Genomic DNA, 16,020 nt, shown 5'->3' with positions numbered 1-16,020 from the left:
CCCAAAGATGCTCCATACAAGGCAGGATGGATCCATGCTTTCATGTTGTTTACGCCAAATTCTGACCCTACCATCCGAATGTCGCAGCAGAAATCGAGACTCATCAGACCAAGCAACGTTTTTCCAATCTTCTACTGTCCAATTTCGATGAGCTTGTACAAATTGTAGCCTCAGTTTCCTGTTCTTAGCTGAAAGGAGTGGTACCCGGTGTGGTCTTCTGCTGCTGTAGCCCATCTGCCTCAAAGTTCGATGCACTGTGCGTTCAGAGATGCTCTTAGGCCTACCTTGGTTGTAACGGGTGGCGATTTGAGTCACTGTTGCCTTTCTATCAGCTCGAACCAGTCTGCCCATTCTCCTCTGACCTCTGGCATCAACAAGGCATTTCCGCCCACAGAACTGCCGCTCACTGGATTTTTTTTCTTTTTCGGACCATTCTCTGTAAACCCTAGAGATGGTTGTGCGTGAAAATCCCAGTAGATCAGCAGTTTCTGAAATACTCAGACCAGCCCTTCTGGCACCAACAACCATGCCACGTTCAAAGGCACTCAAATCACCTTTCTTCCCCATACTGATGCTCGGTTTGAACTGCAGGAGATTGTCTTGACCATGTCTACATGCCTAAATGCACTGAGTTGCCGCCATGTGATTGGCTGATTAGAAATTAAGTGTTAACAAGAAGTTGGACAGGTGTACCTAATAAAGTGGCCGGTGAGTGTATATCAGAGGACTGCCCAGGGAGCTCCGGTGGAAGGATAGGTGAGCAGTGATGTGATTATATAATATATTTGCTCATCTCTAATTGACTTCCAATGCTGCCTTCTTCAAAATAATAAAAAAGCAATCTACTTTAAGAAATAGATATTATATACAGGGTGGGCCATGTATATGGATACACCTGGGTGGGCCATGTATATGGATACACCTAAATAAAATGGGAATGGTTGGTGATATCAACTTCCTGTTTGTGGCACATTAGTATATGGGAGGGGGAAAACTTTTCAAGGTTGTGACCATTTTGGCCATTTTGTAGTTGGCCATTTTGGATCCAACTTTATAAATGGCCCACCCAGGTGTATCCATATAAATGGCCCACCCTGTAGATTTACATTGCACAGTCGTTGAAATATTGTCACAAAATAACATTATCTTAGTATTCTGCTCCATTGTGTCCTAATTGTCACAATTGGCCCATTTTGGCAAATGTTGTAAATACCTAAATTTTCAATTTTCCTTCCCTTCTCTCACTCTCGGGAAGGGGTTTTTGGTGGTACAGTTTCTAAGAGAACCTCGCATCAGTCAAAACTCTTCTGCACAGCTCCAATTGGTTGGATTGTGCAAGCTTTGAGAAATGTATGCTGACTTTTGCAACTGTACCACCCAATGTTTTGGGCATGCCTTCATCATATGTTCAATCCTCAGCAGAGAAACAAAAGTTATTCAAAATATTTTATGCTAGAAATTAGTGATGAGCGAGTATACTCGTTGCTCGGGTTTTCTCGGGTGGTCTCCGAGAATTTGTTAGTGTTCGGAGATTTTGTTTTCATCATCTCAGCTGAATGATTTACAGCTACTAGCCAGCCTAAGTACATGTGGGGGTTGCCTGGTTGCTAGGAAATCCTCACATGTATTCAAGCTGTCTAACAGCCGTAAATCATTCAGCTGAGGTGATGAAAACTAAATCTCTGAACACTAACAAATACTCGGAGGTCACCCGAGCATGCTCGGGCAAACCCGAGCAACGAGTATACTCACTCATCACTACTAGAGATGAACTAATCTTTTGGAATTGAAATTCACCAATTTTTCTGAATTTTGTTTGGAAATTCTATTTGCAGTGAAACTATTCACCTTCAATCAAAAACACTTCAAAGACTGAAATTGCCCTAAAAAGGCATGTAACAATACGAGGTCTCATGGGACTATATAGAACCACTTTCAAGCTTAGTAATGTCCAATTCTACATTAACTCAATGATTGGTAACTAGTGCTAATCGATAGACTCTTCTTCACACACTGATGTTCCGCACTGCTCTGTACAGTTTCTACAGTGTTCTTTGGTTTTATCTCCTTTTCTATTTGGTTTAGCTATGAGCAGTGAAATCCTCTCACTATCCAGATTTACCAGAAAATGGCGGCTGCATTTCCTGTTTGTGCTTTTATGCAGGCTATGATAGTTTCTCCTGATTGACTGTGCTATGTCAAATGCTATGTGAAATTCACCAGACCATGGACAATGGTCACACGGCTCTCTGCTGGCTGAAGCAATCTAACGCAATATATGAAATGGCGGTGGTCATTATAGTTCTGCAGATTGAAATGCAAAGTATTTTGGTTTCTAAAAATTAAACACAAATTCAATTCACATTGAGTTGATTCCCTTATTTTTAATTGAGTCAGTTAATGTTAGGGTTGGCGGAACGCACCGAGTATATATATGTATTATTAGGTGCGTTCACAACCCGGGGTCCACCATGCAGGAGCGGAACCTGCTGCTGGCAAATGGTGGCTCTATATGGTGGTATAAGCAAACTCTGTTAACTCCACAGAGTCACTAGGAACAAGATGCTGTGCCCTGTTAACTAACCTCACAGAGGTACACAGCTACCAACCAGAGCAAACTGTGGTCATGCAGCCAGAGAAAACAGACAAACAACTCCTCATCAGAGGTGCCAGTATTCTAGCGGCTTATTTCAGCCAAGGCCCTGAATACACTCATACAAACTCCCCACCGGAGGTGCCGGTATTCTATGGGCTTATTTCAGCCAAACCCTAACCACATCCAGACATGACCACACTGGCGCTGAGCTCACAGACATTGGTTTGATACTAGTGCATGGCCATGCGGCCATGTGAACCTTTTATAGCTGCAGCAACTTCAGGACCTTCCTAGAGGACCAATGGGAGCTGCTACAGTAACTGAGCAACTTCAGGACCTTCCTAGAGGACCAATGGGAGCTGCTGCAGTATCTGAGCATGTGACCCCGACCTCCAGTGAGAGGTCTTACCCTGGGCATGCTCAGAAGGGGAAAAGCAGGACTTAGTCCCAGAGACATCTGTTCGCCACTGACCAGTACTGGCTACAAAGGCAGAGCCTGGAAGAACAGTAGTAACCAGTATCAGCCTGAGCCAGGTGCTGGAACCGACGTCTACACTGAGCAGGCTCCACTGTGGCTGGAGAAAAATGGGAGACCGCAGCGGAGGTGGTTCGAGATTCCCCCTGTGCAGTGGCGAGAACTTGACACCTAACAGTTAACAGAGGCATATTCGGCCTTGGACTGTCCCACAGGTGAGCGGGGGAATCCACTGGTGGGCCTCACACTCCATCTATATAAGTAATAGTTTCCACAATACACTCATTTCTCTATGTACAGACAAGAGCAACATCTCATCATTCTTTTAATAAGCTACAAGTTTATTATCTTACAAACGAATACATTTGTGAATGAGGGTAATGTACTCTAATATATGCATGTAACTGATTAAGTGAGCTATCAGAGTTGATGTTACCGATGGGCTCTTGGCACCCCAGTCTTAAACTGTATGTGCTCATTGAATTTGGGCCATATATTCAAATAATAATTAAGGTATAATTAAGGTTCCCCCAATTAAGCTTTAAATTGGTCAACTAATTTGTGAACTTTGAATCATAAATTATAGATATTGTCTGCCTATGCTATTTATTTAGTCATTATTTTTTCACATTTTTGATACCCTGCCATGGATAAATTACTTTTTTCAAGATCTATGGAAATGCACCCTAGTTAATTTGTACACTTTTGTGCCAGCCACAAAACAGTTTTGCATTTGACATAAGAGGGATTAATTTTTTGTTACTTCAAACACTGTAATTCTGTAAAAATAATTAAGTCAGATGTATTCAATGAGTGGGAACACTCAGCTTCTTCACAAAGCAAAACATCATAGATTTCATATATTAAATTTTAACTTGAGCTTCAGTGATTTATGCTAAGTTTTATGGCATTTTAATATACGGCTCTTTGTAGATTTCCCGGTTAGACCGCCATTCTAAGAGTTGTGAATTTTTTCGTTCAGTGTGATCCGCTTAATATAGATAGCAGCCATTAGGGTACAGGCATATAATTTAGGGGTGTAGTGGATAAAATTAGTCAGGGTGCCGAACACTTGGAGCGACAGTTCCATGAGTAACACCGCAACTTTAATGATATTAGTTTGAATAAAATCAAGATTTGCCATTTATTTACACATACTAATTAAATAGTAATGCGGTTATAAATTAAATTAATGCCGCTTTCTGTGTCAGGATTAATGGAATATTCTGTTGCTTTATGAATATGTATGTTGATAATGTTCCAAGCGTACTTTTGGTATACATTGTAGATTTTGGAGGGTAATAAATTTCTTTTGTTAGTTTACTTCAAGTGTTTTATGAAATATGTCACATGCAAGAAGATTAGAAGTCAGGCAGGAAAATTCATTGCAAAAGGAATTAAGCTGCACTGGAGAAAAATCATTCTATGCTAGTAGATGATATAAATCTGCTGGAGAACATTGTAGAATTCAGGTGGCATGTATCCTATTGTGTTTTCCACTGAAAAACTAGATTTTTTTGATGTTGTCATTTTCCATTAAAGGGGTTTCACCTTGAGATTTATTTATTACTTGTTATTAACATATTCCAAATCATAATGCATTTACATGAACTTCTCTTGCTATGGGTTTTCAAAGTCATTTTTTAGCACATGCATGTATTCTATAAGGATGGAAAGCAAATTAATATGAACTAGAAATAAGAATCAATGCCTTCAAAATGTGGTGCTGGAGAAGGATGTTCTCAATACTATGGATGGGAAGAAGAGCAAACAGATCAATTTTGAAACAAATAAAGCCAGACATGTCACTCGAAGCCAGGACCACCAAGCTACGACTTGGACTTTGGACACATTATGGGAAGAGAGCAATCACTGCAGAAGGACATCATGGTCAGAAGAATAGAAGCAACAAGGCAAATATGAAGATGAGTTTGATACTATCAAGATAATGGTGGAGAAGACCATGGTGGACCTATCTAGGCTTGAACAAGATCGGTCTTCCTACAGATCGTTCATTTATCAAGTTACCATGGCTTGAGATCATGCTGAAGACTGGTAAAAAAAAATAGAGATGAGTGAATCAATTTTAAATGGATCAAATATGCTTGGAATTTTTCAAAATTCTTGGGTTCAGGACACTCTGAACTTTTGCTTCTCGTGAATCCAACAAAATTGAGTGCGGAGATTATTTTTCTTAGATTATGAGGGATGGGAAGGGGTAAAAAAAACCTAAAACAGTTAGAATTAACAGTCCGTCCAAGGGACATGACCCTTGCTTTTCATGAGCCAAAGTATACCTAGCTCGAGGGCTTGACCCTTGCTCTATACAAGTTAAAATGTACCTAATCCATTTTTTTTCCTGTTCCTGTTTCCTGCTTACGTTATACATTATATTTTATATAACGAACAGTTATTAGACAGTTTGTTCCAAGGGCTGGGTCCCTTGCTTCATTAAGGCTTACTGTAGCCTCTCCGCACTTTATTGTGATTTGTTTGTTTCACTTCCCTTTTTTTTTCCTGTCCACCCTTACCCCCCCTCCCCCCTCCCCTCTTTTTCCTCCCCTGTTCCTTATACTTGTTAAAAATAATAAAGCCTTGGAAAACAAAAATACACACACACATTAAGAATAAAGTACCGTATATACTCGAGTATAAGCCGACCCGAGTATAAGCCGACCCCCCTAATTTTGCCACAAAAACCTGGGAAAACTTATTGACTCGAGTATAAGCCTAGGGTGGAAAATGCAGCAGGTACCGGTGAATATCAAAATTAAAAATAGATACTCCATACCATTCATGATGGCCCCATAGATGCTCCACATAAAGCTGTGCCACATATAATGCTCTGCACCGTTCATTATGGCCCCATAGATGCTCCACATAAAGCTGTGCCATATATACAATGCTCTGCACCGTTGCCCCATAGATACTCCACATAAAGCTGTGCCATATATACAAATAGATCAATGGCCAAACTTATCTGTGCTAAAAAACAAGGAAATGTGAAATATGTGAAATGTGAATAGCATACTGGCTTATGAACTTTATGAACAAACACATGAGATTTTTAGCACAAGATTTGCAAACGTTGTGAGCCCATTCACCAAAACGTCAAGGTAATCTCAGATCGAATGGGTAACTACTAGTGTTGAGCGATACCGTCCGATACTTGAAAGTATCGGTATCGGAAAGTATCGGCCGATACCGGCAAAGTATCGGATCCAATCCGATACCGATACCAATACAAGTCAATGGGACTCAAGTATCGGACGGTATTCCTGATGGTTCCCAGGGTCTGAAGGAGAGGAAACTCTCCTTCAGGCCCTGGGATCCATATAAATGTGTAAAAGAAAGAATTAAAATAAAAAATATCGCTATACTCACCTTTCCGACGCAGCCTGGACCTCAGCGAGGGAACCGGCAGCGTTGTTTGTTTAAAATTCGCGCTTTTACTTGGTTACGTGAAGTCCCGGCTTGTGATTGGTCAGGGCGGCCATGTTGCCGGGACGCGGACCAATCACAGCAAGCCGTGACGAAATTACGTCACGGCTTGCTGTGATTGGTCCGCGTCCCGGCAACATGGCCGCCATTAACCAATCACAAGCCGGGACGTCACGGGAGGCTGGACACGCGCCCATTTTAAAAAGCGCGCATGTCCAGCCTCCAGTGACGTCCCGGCTTATGATTGGTCACGGCGCCATGTTGCCGGGACGCGGACCAATCACAGCAAGCCGTGACGAAATTACGTCACGGCTTGCTGTGATTGGTCCGCGTCCCGGCAACATGGCCGCCATTAACCAATCACAAGCCGTGACGTCACGGGAGGCTGGACACGCGCGCTTTTTAAAATGGGCGCGTGTCCAGCCTCCCGTGACGTCCCGGCTTGTGATTGGTTGCGCCGCGGTCAACCAATCACAAGCCGGGAGGCTGGACACGCGCGCATTTTAAAATTTTAAAATGGGCGCGTGTCCAGCCTCCCGGCTTGTGATTGGTTGATCGCGGCGCAACCAATCACAAGCCGGGACGTCACGGGAGGCTGGACACGCGCCCATTTTAAAATGCGCACGTGTCCAGCCTCCCGTGACGTCACGGCTTGTGATTGGTTGCGTCTCCCATGTGACTGCGACGCAACCAATCACAAAGCCGGGACGTAATTTTAAAATCCTTAAGGACCTGAAATTACGTCACGGCTTGCTGTGATTGGTTGCGTCTCCCATGTGACTGCGACGCAACCAATCACAACGCCGGAACGTAATTTTAAAATCCTGAAGGACCTGAAATTACGTCACGGCTTGCTGTGATTGGTTGCGTCCCGGTCACATGGGCGGCACGCAACCAATCACAAGCCGGGACTCACGTAAAGGAAAGAAAAGCGCGAATTTTAAACAAAGAACGCTGCCGCTTCCCTCGGTAAGGTGCAGGCTGCGTCGGAGAGGTGAGTATAGCAATATTTTTTATTTTAATTCTCTCTTTTACACATTTTTACATTAATGTTGTTTCGATACCGATACCCGATATCACAAAAATATCGGATCTCGGTATCGGAATTCCGATACAGCAAGTATCGGCCGATACCCGATACTTGCAGTATCGGAATGCTCAACACTAGTAACTACACTGACTGTCTGGTGTGAACACTTATCTATGGTATCTGAGCTGAATGCCTAATGTGAACACCAGACAGTCAGTGTAGTTACCCATTCGATCTGAGATTACCTTGACGTTTGTTCATAAAGTTCATAAGCCAGTATGCTATTCACATTTCACATATTTCACATTTCCTTGTTTTTTAGCACAGATAAGTTTGGCCATTGATCTATTTGTATTTGACTTTTTTTGGCTACAAACTATTTATATATATATATACACTCACCGGCCACTTTATTAGGTACACCATGCTAGTAACGGGTTGGACCCCCTTTTGCCTTCAGAACTGCCTCAATTCTTCGTGGCATAGATTCAACAAGGTGCTGGAAGCATTCCTCAGAGATTTTGGTCCATATTGACATGATGGCATAACACAGTTGCCGCAGATTTGTCGGCTGCACATCCCAAAGATGCTCCATACAAGGCAGGATGGATCCATGCTTTCATGTTGTTTACGCCAAATTCTGACCCTACCATCCGAATGTCGCAGCAGAAATCGAGACTCATCAGACCAAGCAACGTTTTTCCAATCTTCTACTGTCCAATTTCGATGAGCTTGTACAAATTGTAGCCTCAGTTTCCTGTTCTTAGCTGAAAGGAGTGGTACCCGGTGTGGTCTTCTGCTGCTGTAGCCCTTCTGCCTCAAAGTTCGACGCACTGTGCGTTCAGAGATGCTCTTAGGCCTACCTTGATTGTAACGGGTGGCGATTTGAGTCACTGTTGCCTTTCTATCAGCTCGAACCAGTCTGCCCATTCTCCTCTGACCTCTGGCATCAACAAGGCATTTCCGCCCACAGAACTGCCACTCACTGGATTTTTTTTCTTTTTCGGACCATTCTCTGTAAACCCTAGAGATGGTTGTGCGTGAAAATCCCAGTAGATCAGCAGTTTCTGAAATACTCAGACCAGCCCTTCTGGCACCAACAACCATGCCACGTTCAAAGGCACTCAAATCACCTTTCTTCCCCATACTGATGCTCGGTTTGAACTGCAGGAGATTGTCTTGACCATGTCTACATGCCTAAATGCACTGAGTTGCCGCCATGTGATTGGCTGATTAGAAATTAAGTGTTAACAAGAAGTTGGACAGGTGTACCTAATAAAGTGGCCAGTGAGTGTATATATATTGTTCGGTCAGTTGATCTATTTTATTATATCCTATTTTCTGACTTGAACGCCATGCCCTTCTCCATGTTTTAATTACATCTCAACACAATTGGTTCTGAGCCTCCTATATAAGTAGGCTTTATCCTGTCATTAGCCATAAGTAAGTGTTCACATTAGGCATTCAGCTCAGATACCATAGGTAAGTGTTCACACCAGACAGTCAGTGTAGTTACCCATTCGATCTGAGATTACCTTGACGTTTTGGTGAATGGGCTCACAACGTTTGCAAATCTTGTGCTAAAAATCTCATGTGTTTGTTCATAAAGTTCATAAGCCAGTATGCTATTCACATTTCACATATTTCACATTTCCTTGTTTTTTAGCACAGATAAGTTTGGCCATTGATCTATTTGTATTTGACTTTTTTTGGCTACAAACTATTTATATATATATATATATATATATTGTTCGGTCAGTTGATCTATTTTATTGTGCCATATATACAATGCTCTGCACCGTTGCCCCATAGCTGTGCCATATATATAGTGCTCTGCACCGTTGCCCCATAGCTGTGCCATATATATAGTGCTCTGCACCGTTGCCCCATAGCTGTGCCATATATATAATGCTCTGCACCGTTGCCCCATAGCTGTGCCATATATACAATGCTCTGCACCGTTGCCCCATAGCTGTGCCATATATATAGTGCTCTGCACCGTTGCCCCATAGCTGTGCCATATATATAGTGCTCTGCACCGTTGCCCCATAGCTGTGCCATATATATAGTGCTCTGCACCGTTGCCCCATAGCTGTGCCATATAGTGCTCTGCACCGTTGCCCCATAGCTGTGCCATATAGTGCTCTGCACCGTTGCCCCATAGCTGTGCCATATAGTGCTCTGCACCGTTATTGCCCCATAGCTGTGCCATATAGTGCTCTGCACCGTTGCCCCATAGCTGTGCCATATAGTGCTCTGCACCGTTGCCCCATAGCTGTGCCATATAGTGCTCTGCACCGTTGCCCCATAGCTGTGCCATATAGTGCTCTGCACCGTTGCCCCATAGCTGTGCCATATAGTGCTCTGCACCGTTGCCCCATAGCTGTGCCATATAGTGCTCTGCACCGTTATTGCCCCATAGCTGTGCCATATAGTGCTCTGCACCGTTGCCCCATAGCTGTGCCATATAGTGCTCTGCACCATTGCCCCATAGCTGTGCCATATAGTGCTCTGCACCATTGCCCCATAGCTGTGCCATATAGTGCGCTGCACCGTTGCCCCATAGCTGTGCCATATAGTGCTCTGCACCATTATTGCCCCATAGCTGTGCCATATAGTGCTCTGCACCGTTGCCCCATAGCTGTGCCATATAGTGCTCTGCACCGTTATTGCCCCATAGCTGTGCCATACAGCGCTCTGCACCGTTGCCCCATAGCTGTGCCATATAGTGCTCTGCACCATTATTGCCCCATAGCTGTGCCATATAGTGCTCTGCACCATTATTGCCCCATAGCTGTACCATATAGTGCTCTGCACCGTCCATTATTGCCCCATAGCTGTGCTGCTGCAATAAAATAATAAAACACATACTCACCTGTCTTGCTTGCAGCTCCTCGGCGCCATCTTCCCGGCGTCTCTCCGCACTGACTGATCAGGCAGAGGGCGGCGCGCACACTATATGCGTCATCGCGCCCTCTGACCTGCACAGTCAGTGAGGAGAGACGCCGGGAAGATGGCGCGACGCCCGGCGTGTGGAACGAGGACAGGTGAATATGCGATACTTACCTGCTCCCGGCGTCCCGCTCCTTCCCCCGGACAGCTGGTCTTCGGTGCCGCAGCCTCCTCCTCTATCAGCGGTCACCGGCACCGCTGATTAGAGAAATGAATTATGCGGCTCCGCCCCTATGGGAGGTGGAGCAGCCTATTCATTTCTCTAATGAGCGGTCCCACGTGACCGCTCAGGGGAAGAGGCTGCGGCACCCGGAGACCGTGGGACGGGCAGGGGGAGCGACAGGATCGCCGGGACTAGGTAAGTATGCCTCAGCGCCCTCTCCCCCTCACCCGCCGACCGTGACTCGAGTATAAGCCGAGGGGGGCACTTTCAGCCCAAAAATTTGGGCTGAAAATCTCGGCTTATACTCGAGTATATACGGTATTTTAATTAAATAATGAAAAAAAAAAAACTAAAACAAACTCTTATACTTTCCTATCTTGGCCCTTTCCATACCTGTCTCATTGTCAATATCTGCTCTCGATTGGCTCATCTTCCTTCTAAATTGACATGACAGCAGCAGCTTCTGCCGGAAGGCCCAAAGTAAAAAAAAAAAAAGTAAAAGTAACCAGTTGAAAGACCATGGAGGGGTGGTAGAAAAGGAATGGAGAGGGCTGAGGAGAGTTGATTTTAACCCCTTTCTGAGCTCGGACAGGATAGTATGTCCAAGGTCAGAAGCCCATCTTTGATGCGTGCTCCGGCGGTGAGCCCGCATCAAAGCCGGGACATGTCAGCTGTTTTGAACAGCTGACATGTGCCTGCAACAAGTAGTAAATAGTTAAATGCCGCTGTCAAACGCAGACAGCGGCATTTAACTACCGCATCCGGCCGGGCGGCCGGAAATGACGGCATCGCCGACCCCATAGAGATCCCCGACAGCTGTGAGCGCCACCCTGTGGTCGGCACTCACAGCACACCTGATTTTCTGCTACATAGCAGCGAACAGCAGATCGCTGCTTTGTAGCAGAGCTGATCATGCTGTGCCTGCTTTTAGCCTCCCATGGAGGCTATTTGAAGCATGGCAAAAGTAAAAAAAAAGTTTAAAAAAACTGTGAAAAAAATAAAAAAAAGTAAAAGTTTAAATCACCCCCCTTTCGCCCCAATCAAAATAAATCAATAAAAAAAAAGCAAACCTACACATATTTGGTATCGCCGCATTCAGAATCGCCCGATCTATCAATAAAAAAATCATTAACCTGATTGCTAAACAGCGTAGCGAGAAAAAAATTCAAAACTCCAGAATTATGTTTTTTTGGTCGCCGCGACATTGCATTAAAATGCAATAACGGGCGATCAAAAGAACGTATCTGCACCAAAAGGCAATCAATAAAAATGCCAGCTCGGCACGCAAAAAATAAGCCCTCAACCGACCCCAGATCATGACAAATGGAGACGCTACGAGTATCGGAAAATAGTGCAATTTTTATTTTTTTTTAGCAAAGTTTAGAATTTTTTTTCACCACTTAAGTAAAAAAGAACCTAGTCATGTTAGGTGTCTATGAACTCGTAGTGACCTGGAGAATCATAATGGCAGGTCAGTTTTAGCATTTAGTGAACCTAGCAAAAAAGCCAACCAAAAAACAAGTGTGGGACTGCACTTTTTTTGCAATTTCACTGCACTTGGAATTTTTTTCCCGTTTTCTAGTACATGACATGCTAAAACCAATGATGTTGTTCAAAAGTACAACTCGTCCTGCAAAAAATAAGCCCTCATATGGCCAAATTTTATTTAAAAATAAAAAAGTTATAGCTCTGGGAAGGAGGGGAGTGAAAAACGAACATGGAAAAACGAAAAATCCCAAGGTCATGAAGGGGTTAATAGTTAATTATTTTTTAACCCTTTTCCAACTGATTCAATTTACACCAAACTAAACTGATGCAACTGTGAAATGAATCTCACAAGTGAAATGAGCAAATCTGCCAAAATCAAATTTCTAGATATATGCTCAATGCTAGAATTATCATGCCTTTGTAGTGTGGAAAAAATGAAAATCCACCAATAATCCAGGTAAACTATATACAGCTGCTTATCTGGGTTAATTTACACTAATGCTCATAATGCTCCAATACTATGCAGAAGGAATCTAAGGGCCACTCCGCTTGCCTTGACACCACTGTGCACACAACTGTTGTGAATTTGCTTTTTGCTCCCTCTAGTGGTTACTAGTTTTTTGACTCTGGTTTTTCTGTCATTCCTTTTATCCGCACCTGGGTCGTTAGTTAGGGGTGTTGCTATATAAGCTCCCTGGACCTTCAGTTCAATGCCTGGCAACGTAGTTATCAGAGCTAGTCTGCTGTGCTCTTGTCTACTGATCCTGGTTCCAGTTATATCAGCTAAGTCTGCCTTTTGCTTTTTGCTATTTGTTTTGGTTTTGTATTTTTGTCCAGCTTGTTCCAAATCTATATCCTGACCTTTGCTGGAAGCTCTAGGGGGCTGGTGTTCTCCCCCCGGACCGTTAGACGGTTCGGGGGTTCTTGAATTTCCAGTGTGGATTTTGATAGGGTTTTTGTTGACCATATAAGTTACCTTTCTTTATTCTGCTATCAGTAAGCGGGCCTCTCTGTGCTAAACCTGGTTCATTTCTGTGTTTGTCATTTCCTCTTACCTCACCGTCATTATTTGTGGGGGGCTTCTATCCAGCTTTGGGGTCCCCTTCTCTGGAGGCAAGAAAGGTCTTTGTTTTCCTCTACTAGGGGTAGCTAGATTCTCCGGCTGGCGCGTGTCATCTAGAATCAACGTAGGAATGATCCCCGGCTACTTCTAGTGTTGGCGTTAGGAGTAGATATATGGTCAACCCAGTTACCACTGCCCTATGAGCTGGATTTTTGTATTCTGCAGACTTCCACGTTCCTCTGAGACCCTCGCCATTGGGGTCATAACAGTTTGCCAGGCCCTTATTAAATGTTTAATGCATTGCAGAAGAGGGATTATAAGAAAGAAGATTCTGAGTTTTTTTTTTTTTTTTCTTCTTCCCCTTTACCTCAGAGTGGCTATGCTTGCTGCAGACATGAATGTCCAGACCTTGATTACAAGTGTGGACCAGCTGGCTACTCGTGTGCAGGGCATACAAGACTATGTTATCAGAAATCCTAGGTCAGAACCTAAAATACCGATTCCTGAACTGTTTTCCGGAGTATTTGTCTGATTATCAGGATGTCTTCAGTGAGTCTGAGTCCAGTGCACTGCCTCCTCATAGGGACTGTGACTGTGCTATAGATTTGATCCCGGGCAGTAAATTTCCTAAGGGAAGACTGTTTAATCTGTCGGTACCTGAACATACCGCTATGCGTTCATATATCAAGGAGTCTCTGGAGAAAGGACATATTCGTCCGTCTTCTTCCCCTCTTGGTGCGGGATTCTTTTTTGTGGCAAAAAAGGACGGATCTTTGAGACCTTGTATTGATTATCGGCTTTTGAATAAGATCACTGTCAAATTTCAGTATCCTTTACCGCTGTTGTCTGACTTGTTTGCCCGGATTAAGGGTGCCAAGTGGTTCACCAAGATAGACCTTCGTGGTGCGTACAACCTTGTGCGCATTAAGCAAGGTGATGAATGGAAAACCGCATTCAATACGCCCGAAGGTCATTTTGAGTACTTAGTGATGCCTTTTGGGCTCTCCAATGCGCCTTCAGTTTTTCAGTCCTTTATGCATGACATTTTCCGGAAGTATCTGGATAAATTTTTGATTGTTTATCTGGATGATATTTTGGTTTTTTCTGATAATTGGGATTCGCATGTGGAGCAGGTCAGGTTGGTCTTTAAAATTTTGCGTGAAAATTCTTTGTTTGTCAAGGGCTCAAAGTGTCTCTTTGGTGTACAGAAGGTTCCCTTTTTGGGGTTCATTTTTTCCCCTTCTGCTGTGGAGATGGACCCAGTCAAGGTCCGAGCTATTCTTGATTGGACTCAGCCCTCGTCAGTTAAGAGTCTTCAGAAGTTCTTGGGCTTCGCTAACTTCTACCGTCGTTTTATCGCTAATTTTTCTAGCATTGTGAAACCTTTGACGGATATGACCAAGAAGGGCTCCGATGTAGCTAACTGGGCTCCTGCTGCCGTGGAGGCTTTCCAGGAGTTGAAACGCCGGTTTACTTCGGCGCCTGTTTTGTGCCAGCCTGACGTCTCACTTCCCTTTCAGGTTGAGGTGGATGCTTCGGAGATTGGGGCAGGGGCCGTTTTGTCGCAGAGAGGCCCTGGTTGCTCTGTTATGAAACCTTGTGCCTTTTTCTCTAGGAAGTTTTCGCCTGCCGAGCGAAATTATGATGTGGGCAATCGGGAGTTGTTGGCCATGAAATGGGCATTTGAGGAGTGGCGTCATTGGCTCGAGGGTGCTAAGCATCGTGTGGTGGTCTTGACTGATCACAAAAATCTGATGTATCTCGAGTCTGCTAAACGCCTTAATCCGAGACAGGCCCGCTGGTCATTGTTTTTCTCCCGCTTTGATTTTGTTGTCTCGTATTTACCAGGTTCAAAGAATGTGAAGGCCGATGCTCTTTCTAGGAGCTTTGTGCCTGATGCTCCTGGAGTCACTGATCCTGTTGGTATTCTTAAAGATGGAGTTATCTTGTCAGCTATTTCTCCGGATCTGCGACGTGTGTTGCAGAGATTTCAGGCTGATAGGCCTGAGTCTTGTCCACCTGACAGACTGTTTGTCCCGGATAAGTGGACCAGCAGAGTCATTTCCGAGGTTCATTCCTCGGTGTTGGCAGGTCACCCGGGAATTTTTGGCACCAGAGATCTGGTGGCCAGGTCCTTTTGGTGGCCTTCCTTGTCAAGGGATGTGCGGTCATTTGTGCAGTCCTGTGGGACTTGTGCTCGAGCTAAGCCTTGCTGTTCTCGTGCCAGCGGTTTGCTCTTGCCCTTGCCTGTCCCGAAGAGACCTTGGACACATATCTCCATGGATTTCATTTCTGATCTTCCGCTATCTCAGGGCATGTCCGTTATCTGGGTGATATGTGATCGCTTCTCCAAGATGGTCCATTTGTTTCCTTTGCCTAAGCTGCCTTCCTCTTCCGATCTGGTTCCTGTGTTTTTCCAGAACGTGGTTCGTTTGCACGGCATCCCTGAGAATATTGTGTCAGACAGAGGATCCCAGTTCGTTTCCAGGTTCTGGCGATCCTTTTGTAGTAGGATGGGCATTGATTTGTCGTTTTCGTCTGCTTTCCATCCTCAGACTAATGGACAGACGGAGCGAACCAATCAGACTTTGGAGGCTTATTTGAGGTGTTTTGTCTCTGCTGATCAGGACGATTGGGTGACATTCTTGCCGTTGGCTGAGTTTGCCCTTAATAATCGGGCTAGTTCCGCCACCTTGGTTTCGCCTTTTTTCTGCAACTCTGGTTTCCATCCTCGCTTTTCTTCGGGTCATGTGGAGCCTTCTGACTGTCCTGGGGTGGATTCTGTGGTGGATAGGTTGCAGCAGATCTGGAA

At 44.3% G+C, this 16,020-nt stretch overlaps 1 protein-coding gene across 1 annotated transcript in view; it reads left to right on the top strand.

Moving 5' to 3' along the window:
* CDH8 (cadherin 8) overlaps nucleotides 1-16,020 on the top strand; it is a 521,626-nt gene that overhangs the window by 72,900 nt on the left and 432,706 nt on the right. The gene's annotated exons all lie outside the window — the stretch shown is intronic.

Source organism: Ranitomeya variabilis, chromosome 2, assembly GCF_051348905.1.
Source record: "Ranitomeya variabilis isolate aRanVar5 chromosome 2, aRanVar5.hap1, whole genome shotgun sequence".
In the NCBI taxonomy this organism is placed as follows: Eukaryota; Metazoa; Chordata; class Amphibia; order Anura; family Dendrobatidae; genus Ranitomeya; species Ranitomeya variabilis.
The sequence above is the reverse complement of the archived record's forward strand: the minus strand, read 5'-3'. Positions and strand labels throughout refer to the sequence as shown.